This window comes from Cuculus canorus, chromosome 27, assembly GCF_017976375.1.
Source record: "Cuculus canorus isolate bCucCan1 chromosome 27, bCucCan1.pri, whole genome shotgun sequence".
Lineage (NCBI taxonomy): Eukaryota > Metazoa > Chordata > Aves > Cuculiformes > Cuculidae > Cuculus > Cuculus canorus.
Genome location: NC_071427.1, coordinates 627,360 through 635,931, shown reverse-complemented (window position 1 = coordinate 635,931; position 8,572 = coordinate 627,360). Strand labels below are relative to the sequence as shown.

The following is an 8,572-nucleotide window of genomic DNA, read 5'->3' as shown; positions in this document are numbered from 1 at the left end:
ACAGCTTCTTCTTAAAAATTCTCCATCTGACATCATAGTTGACAGACCTGAAAGTGTGTAAGAGTAACTACTAAAAATTCAAAGAGCAAAATCATTTCACATTGCATACATCACCTAGAACAAACCCCTAGAAATTCCAATTGGAAAGTTAAATTTATCTTAGTAAGCAAGTGACACTCCTTGGAATTACTGACATTTGGGTTATGAGCGTGCCACATAACCCTCCATTTATTTATCATAAATCTAAGTAAAAATAATCAATTATTGCACACAACCTAGAAATATTTGATAACATATTCATTATTTGAGAACATTTATTACATGACAAAACCCAGTTCAATTTGGATGATGCGCGTGTGGCAGAGATCAAAGTTGCTCTAGGGAGATGGAGTAACATAGGAAAGTAGGATTTTGGTCATCAATAAGGAAGTCTTAAATAACACATTTACTTCTAAACACCAAAGTGGAAGATGCTACCACAGAATTGCCCAAAACTCTTTAAGAGCTTATATTGGCTAGGAGAACTGAGGGGAGCCCCTGACTTTGCCACAATTTAGACACCTACACTGCTCAGATGCTTCCCAGATCACTGCTGTTCATTAGTTGAGCTTTAGATACTCGCTCGGTATGGTTTAGCATCACTAAACAACTACCATTCCTAGGACAGCTGTGTCCAATACCCTCTGGTTTCCTCAGTGGAGGCTCCATGACCGAGACTACCATATGCCAGGGAAGTCAGTCTCCGAGAAGGAATCACACCTACCCTTTCTACAGGGCTGGGAGGGAGGTGAGAAGTACAGCTTGGCTAGCTTTCGTATTGTAACACACAAAAGCATTTATTAAGGTCTTGTTTAATACACCAGTCCTGACTAACTGAGCGCTACAGCTTTGATGAGACTTAAGTTGCAGGAAGATACTTTATACTTAATTTCTCCACCACATAAGCCATTCAACCCAAAGCACTTATTACACACAAAAAAAATCAATACTGTGATTCCCAGTACCCAAATAATTGAACACCATGCTTTTAAAATAAGCTTAGAATATCAGCATTTCCTGTCACCTTTCTTCAGACGCCTCAGAGTGCTTTACAAGGTCAGGTATTATCCACTACGTCTACACGAGGTATATCGTGATATCGTAGCAGTACAGATCCCTTACTATGTTTATTGGTGAGGTTTCCCAATTCAGACAGCTCCAAAATCTAGCTGCCAGTCTTCTCAGCCACTCTGTCAGAAACAGCTACGATAAACAATTAAGCTTTCTGATTAGTAAAGGCAGGGAGATGGCAAAAACGCACAGGAGTTTGCACGATTAACAGTTCTTAGTTTACCCTTTATACTTTTAATTATGTTTTTTCAATCACATTTTCGCAGTTTAAGTGAATTTAGAGCAGTTTAACAGGAGGTCTAGTGTATTTTACCACAGCAATGTGGTTCTTAAACATGGTAAACTGCCTCTGCACTCTACTTCCAAGAGAGCGAAGCAGTTACATTTTACAGATAGTGAACCAGGCAATAGGAGTGAATATTGAAGTGGATGGGTCAGGAATTTAAGCATTTCAGAGAAAATATTGCTAAGCAGAACCAAAGAAATCAGTTCACAATTTCACTCAGTCATAGAAAATACATGACAAGAAAGCCTGAGAAGCACACAAGTTCTACACATGTGCAGGAACACAATTTTGCTTTCCATTCACACTCTCCAGGTTCTTGTATTTTGTCCCACCATCCGGGTATTCAACTACAGACATTTTATTGAAACTTTCCCTCAGTAATTAACGGGATCTAAGTAATGAGAAATGCAATCAGACATAAAATAGCGATGCTTACCAAAGTCAGCTCTCTTGGCATTCATGTGTGCATCAAGCAGCACATTTTCAGCCTTCGGATCTCTGCATACCACCGTATGCCTGCGACAGCAAGCCATGCCAGAAAGGATTTGCTGGAACACACGTCTACCTGCATTCCAATCAAGCTAAGGCAGACAAACATTTTAAACAATTATCAGACCATGGAAGACAAGTGGTTTTTCATTTATGTGAACCAAAGGAAATTTTTGGTGGTCTAAATTTATCACTTTTAGTTTTGACACTGCATAGAGCAGATGATCAGAACCTGTAGCAGAAAGCTTCAGAGTTTACATAATTTTGTTTGTACCACAACTCTAAAATAACCAAAATAAAACATGCCCACCAACTCAGAAATTCATTGAAATTTCTTAATCATGCTTTTGAAATGCTTTAGGCAGATGTTACATACTCAGTAATTAGAAACATTAGCACCCAACCATTAACTTTATCTAAGTGAAATATCAATGAATTTTGATATTTAACCATACCATAAGATTTAAGTTGACAAAAGCTGCTGCTGACATGCAGCACAGAAGTGACAAATTTTAGATGCTGCTTAAGCTGTTAGCAGCTAGCCACAAACAGCAGATCTATCTGGGCATTTCCTACACACACGCCCGACCCATGTCAAGGTTTGTTCTAACTAACTAAAAGTATCCTGGCTATCTAAACCGTCTGTCAAAAGCGACTTCAGAGCTTCCACATAAACTGTTCTGCCAGTAGAAGAGGATAGTAAGGGCACAATGGTAGCTTTCCAGTAATGGGTTATACTGAAGAAACAGTCTTCAGGTGGATACATATTCCTCCAATTTGTACCCAGTAATGGCAAATTAACTTATCAGTATCAGTAGAGAGAAAAAATGCTGTGATGAAGTCATACATAAAGATCTGAAATGTATTAACATACAGCCCTTTTTACTTACACAAAAACTTACAGTCTTAAAAGAATATTTTAATTGCCAGCTCAAAAGTTAGCACTGAACCCATACAAAAAAACCTCGATACAACTGAATGTGACAGTACCGCCTGCTCCAGGTGCCTGGTAATGTGGTCAGCACAGCTCATACCATTTTAGGAGGCAAACGGTCATTCTGTGACTGAGGCATGTATTTCTTCCCTTTCCCACGTTATCAGGCTGTGAAGGTCCTGCGAACCAAGTAAACCAACCAAACAGATTTCTTTTTCCCTTCCCAACCAGCCTCAAGGTTCCTGCGTGCCAGACTCATTACCCCCTTCCTCAGCAGCCTCGAAGGCCCCAGGTACACAGCCAACCAGGTGGTGGTGATGACCCCGTCACAGAACAGGGAAATGTAACAGCACAGAGAGCACTGGCCATAAAATCAAGTCTGAAGTGGGGAACCTGGACCAGGATTGCTGCTAGACAGCCAGACCCGAAACCTCCCAAGGCCAGGGACGTCACCACCATTGTCTCCTTCCTCCAGGATCGAGTGAGTGACTCATTGTTTCACAGGATTAAGTCCAGACTGCGATTGTTATATTGATATAGTAAACCATGTATTAAGATGTGACACAATCTGCAGATGGTCCAGGCGATTAGAAATCAAATGTTAAGTTTTATTATAAATTCTGTATTATGCTACTTGTAAATTATACTGCATTGATTCTGTTTGCAGAAATTCTGTGCTATACTAACCATGATACCCTGTTAAAAAAAAAAATAAGGCTTTATTTATATAATTCTGCTAAGGATCCCCCAAAAGAACCCGTCTGTCCCTCAGTTTCAAGTGTCACAGGAACATTACAAAAGCAATAACAGAATGCAAGTCATTAATTTGTAGAGTTTGACCACTTCTTACCCTTCCATTTTTACATATATAATCAAGCAGTTCTCCTCCTGAAACGTATTCCACCACCATGAAAATGTCAGTTAGAGTACTGATGACCTGGTACCTGATAAGAGAAGGCATATGTTAGTTGACACACTCAGTAAAAGATGTTCCTTACATTTGGTTAAAACCAAAGAGTCAGATAAAAGTACACTTGAAAATATTTGCCAGCCAATTTGCAGCCACTGGAATGACAACGTTTTTCTAAAACCATTTCCACTCCTTTCACTATATGACACCACCATCAGCAGGAATAGCAGGAAATTTTTATTCCCTGCCAGGAATATCAGTCTTTGTACTTTCAGAGTACTAAGCTTAGTTTCACAGAAGTCATTTGGACTAACTATGATGCTACCCCACAGACAGTTGGTGCAGTGAGGAAAGAATTCAAAAGCACTTTGCTACTGTCTCAAAAACATGCACTTTTCAACCTTAACATGCAAAAAAACTGACTTTCCATAAAGAAAAAAAAAAAAGTGTCCATCAAGACTAAAAAAAAACCCAAACCTGCTCCTAATAGTAACAACTATTATCTTTGTAAAAGGGACCTGTATTTTTAATTAGTATTTAAGAGCTTCCAACTCTGGTTGTTATATTTTAATACTCCACTTCTGTTAAGTTTCAAGAAAAAAAAAAAAAACAGCTTTCAAGTTTTGAAATACTATTTTATAGCCAAACTCCCCATGTGATAGATTTTGGGGTTGTTCTACAACCTATAAGTTGTTTAATTTTTTTCCCAGTCAGAAGTGTTCCATTTTTAAGGAAACAAGACAATGAACTATGATAACACTTTGGTCAAAACTCAGGTATTCTATTGAGAAGAGAGGAGGTGGCACTTGGACGAAAATGAATGTTTCAAGGTATTACACTTAAGCATACAAATATCCGAATTGCAACAAATAACTGAATTCACACACAATCCTCAGAATTGCACCGTTCTTCACAATGCCAGTTCCAAGACAAAGCAGAAACCAGACACACCACCTACACTGGAAAACCATAGGTCATTAACAAGCATATCACTAGAACATACTTCAAGCAATAAAACACAACAAACTTACTATAGAAATGCCCTTTACAATCTTGTTCTTAACTCATTTTCTAAGCAGAAAAAAAGGTCAAATACCACCAGAAAAAGAAAACTGAAGTAGCATCTAAACCAGAGGTGGATGCTATTAGAAGCATCCATCAGGATCATATGTTTTATATACCTGTTGAAAGGACTTGTAAGCAAAAATCAAATAGAAGATTTCCGGCCTGCAGAGCTCAGTCTTGTGCAAATGTGTTACAGAAGACACTGTAGGCATACTCGGAAGCTGGTTACTTTCCTGATGAGATACTACTAGTAGTGTTGCACTTTAAACATGTTTTAAATAAGACCAGTGAGAGCAAAAAGAGACTAGTGCTTCAATAGGTCTGATGACAGCAAGCAAAACTTACAGTTTCATTATATGAGGGCGCCTGAAGAGTTTCAGGCTCTGAATCGCCCTGAGGATTTTTCCTACAACATCAAGGCTGTGAATCTTCTGTCGACTGAGGATCTTCACTGCAACTTTTATGCCCAATTAATTCATGTTTGCCAACTGCAAGGAATGAGGAAGTATTCAATCAGGGTTTTCAACTACTCTGTTAAAGACATTAATTCGCCTCTCTCTACTGTTCCCAAGAAATACAAGTTCAGATGTTTTGTCAGCATTCCACATACCCCTATTAATCTTTGCTAAGGCTGAAAACTAGACAGCATGTCGTTTCTTCTGCCCTACACCAACTTGTCCCACAATTCTATCATAAGAAGATGAATGGGATAAAAAAGAAAAACCTTACACTAATATTCAGAAGTCTTGCAGCCTGACCGTATTTCTGCACTGCTGCAAAGAAACACAGCGCATCCCAAACACTTCCATCCTTGCTCATGAAGAAAACTGTTTTCTTTCCCTGCGTAAGTCACAACAGACTTGTGGTGCACTTGAACACCCAGTCAGATTCATCAGAAGCTGTGATAAACAGCAGTGATCCACAAAAATCCTTCTGCATTCAACAGATACTTTGGACATAATTAGCAAACACCTATCAATCTACAAATCTCACTCCCAAGACAAGATACTCCTGCTGCTTTTTGCCTCTATACTGAGCTAAAAATGCAATGCAAGTGAGAAGAAACTCCTAACAGAGACAGAAATAATTAGAAGCATCTGAGTGATTATTCATACAACAAAAAGATAGGTACTCTGTAAAATAAATCAGTTTGTCTAAATTCCTGCAGGGAAGTAACTGGGTAGTGGATTACCCAAGACCTGGAACTATCACAATGCCTTTTGTACACTGAGAATACAGAAAGGAAAAACTAGCGAACAGCCACAGTAACCACCAGCACCTGGACAGGCACATTTGCCCTGCTGAGGAATGCAGGACAAAGCCCACATCTATCAAAAGTCCTCGACAGACGACAAAGCGTTGGTAGCCAAGTGCCAAGAACTGTAAAGCCAGGTCGCCCAGAAGAATTATTTGCTTTTGACCAAACCTACAGTTACAGCAATCACACCCTCTTTGCTTTCTTCAGTTCATATGTGAATGAAGTTTTAAAGGAACCCAACAAATTATACCACGTATATTCAGACTGTGAGGAGCAATGAATCATGATTATAAACCAGCAGAAAAGAACATTCCATTTCAATTCCAAAACCTCTGTCTCTCAGTAACGTGAGCTGAAGTAAGCTAGAACTATGTGAAAACAAAATCTTTAATTACTATGTTAAAATCTAACATTCATTTTGGTTAGTAGGAAACACCCTCTTAGAAGCTAACAAAAGATCAGACACATGAATTTGCATCTTCCTTTGCTTTACAAAGTACATTTAAGCTGTTTGATTTAGTAAGTGGCATGTATATTTGAGCATTCAACAGCTCAGCGTATAAACATTCAGTCCTGACATACATTACATTATAGAGTGTCATTTATTAGCCAATTTCTGATTTGTCACTATATTACACATTGGAATTTCATTAGAATTCAGAAAAACATTAGAATGTCATGTAGTAACTACAACAATCTATGTTTCATATGCTAGGCACGTAGGAAAAGAGGTTTTCAAAACACATTTTTCATTCAAATTAAACACTATCATTTGCAGTTGACTGAAACCAATTCCAGCTGTCTCAGCCTTCAAGATTGCATCAAGCTTTGATTTTTTCGTTGACTGGGAGAAAACAAGATTTTCTGCTTCTTCAGCTCTGTTTGCCAACCGAATAAATTATTGTAAAGAAAACGTACCTTGTGCAGGTGCACAGAGATCACAAAAACCTGTTCACTTATGACATTTCAAAAATGAAATCGTTATTTTCTTCAGTATTTGTTGCCTCCCTTTTAAAATTCATTTTAAGATTATAACAAATCTAGCTTTTTAAGACACAAGTTTCCAATAACTACGTACTTCATGAAACACAATTGTTTTCTTCGATACAGTTCAAGATATCTGTTATCCGTAAAACAGAGGACGCTTACTGGTAACAGACCGCTGGCCAGTTTTGAGTTCAGCATAAGCACACAATTGAAAGCAACACCTCCGATGATAACATCACGTGGAAAGGTAAGAAGCCTGGGTTATACTTCCTGAAGTTACTTCATACTGCCTTTTGACAGAGGTTTTAGCTATAAAAGGTAACACTCACAAATTAGAAGTAATCAAAAGGTTAGTCCCCCTAACCATCAAGCAGCTGTTAGTCCTTCAAAAGAATTGCTGCAAAAAGTTGTTCACGTTACAGACCTAATATTTCCCTATATTTCTTTACTCTCTGGCAATACCAACTGCCTTCAAGCTTCACTATGCCTATGCACAGCACCAAGACTTCCAAGATGGTGACTGAGTCTCAAAGCAGCAGTGACTTCTTTTAACCATCAAAGTGCAGAAGCAACCACGTCTAAACTCAGTTCAGCCAGTCTCCAACTGGAAAATGGGTTATGAGTTCATTCAGAGTAAACAACACACTTGTGAAATACAGACAACAGTCATGAAGTTAGGAGGAAAAAAGCCAAACAAGCATAAATTGTATTTAATGAACTGTTTCTGCAAGACGCCTAAAGGCAAAGCCGAGGTCCAGAGAAATGCAGACTTTAAAAGTATGAGCTAAACAAAAGTTTTCATTTGAGTCTGCTCACCCAGCCTGGTCTCCATTCTGGCAATCTCCTCCTGCAGCCGGCTCCGCTCCTCCTCCATGTCCCTCTGCTGCTGTGACATCCAGTCCTGGAGCACTGGGGAGAGACAGCAGCAGCACTGTAAGCACGAGGCAGGAAAGCCCCTCTGCCCACACCACTGTCATGGATAAGCTGCATCCGTTTGTGTCATCACACTCGGCACAACCCCAGGACATCAATTTGTAAGAGGGAGACCCCGAGATGCAGTGACCAAGACAGACAGGGCTTTGCCAGCCTGAGCTCCCAACCTCTGGCTAACTCAGAGCCCAACCTTCTCCCCATCTTCTAGATGCCCCCAGCCTCAGCACGGGGGACCCCGCAGCCATTTCAGCACAGGGGAATGGCAGATGTACCCTTGAGCTGCTGGTCGCGATGCTGTGCCCCCAGGGCCAGCTCCTGGGAGGTACTGTGGTGCATGGCCTCCACCTTGTGCAAAAGGTTGTGCAGGTCACTGGAGAACTTCTCCATCTGCTCAGTGACGCCATTCAGAGACCTGCGGAGAGGAGCGAGGGGAGGGTCACCCCCGTGGGACATGCGTCGTCTCACTGCGATGATGTCACCAGTCATGACAACTTTCCCTGCCTTACATTCCTTAGTTTCATTACAAATGCAAATCATACTGGAGCGAGTGCTGGGATCCTTAGGCAGATGTCAATGGCTTTGCTCATAGAAATCTCCCCT

The 8,572-nt window shown here is 40.0% G+C and overlaps 1 protein-coding gene across 3 annotated transcripts in view; it reads right to left on the bottom strand.

Annotated features, from left to right (window-relative positions):
- Positions 1-1,934: 1,934 nt before the first annotated feature.
- LOC128849227 (ceramide synthase 4-like) overlaps positions 1,935-8,572 on the bottom strand; it is a 48,392-nt gene continuing 41,754 nt past the window's right edge. The window contains exons 10-14 of one of the 3 annotated variants that reach the window (XR_008447224.1): positions 8,245-8,384; positions 7,856-7,948; positions 5,140-5,282; positions 3,670-3,763; positions 2,876-2,998 (exon numbers count right to left, since the gene is read on the bottom strand). The gene's annotated coding sequence lies outside the window, so the exon portion shown is untranslated. Of the gene's footprint in view, positions 1,978-2,875; positions 2,999-3,669; positions 3,764-5,139; positions 5,283-7,855; positions 7,949-8,244; positions 8,385-8,572 lie in introns of those variants that run through there. The other 2 variants (XR_008447226.1, XR_008447225.1) reach the window with 2 other exon arrangements.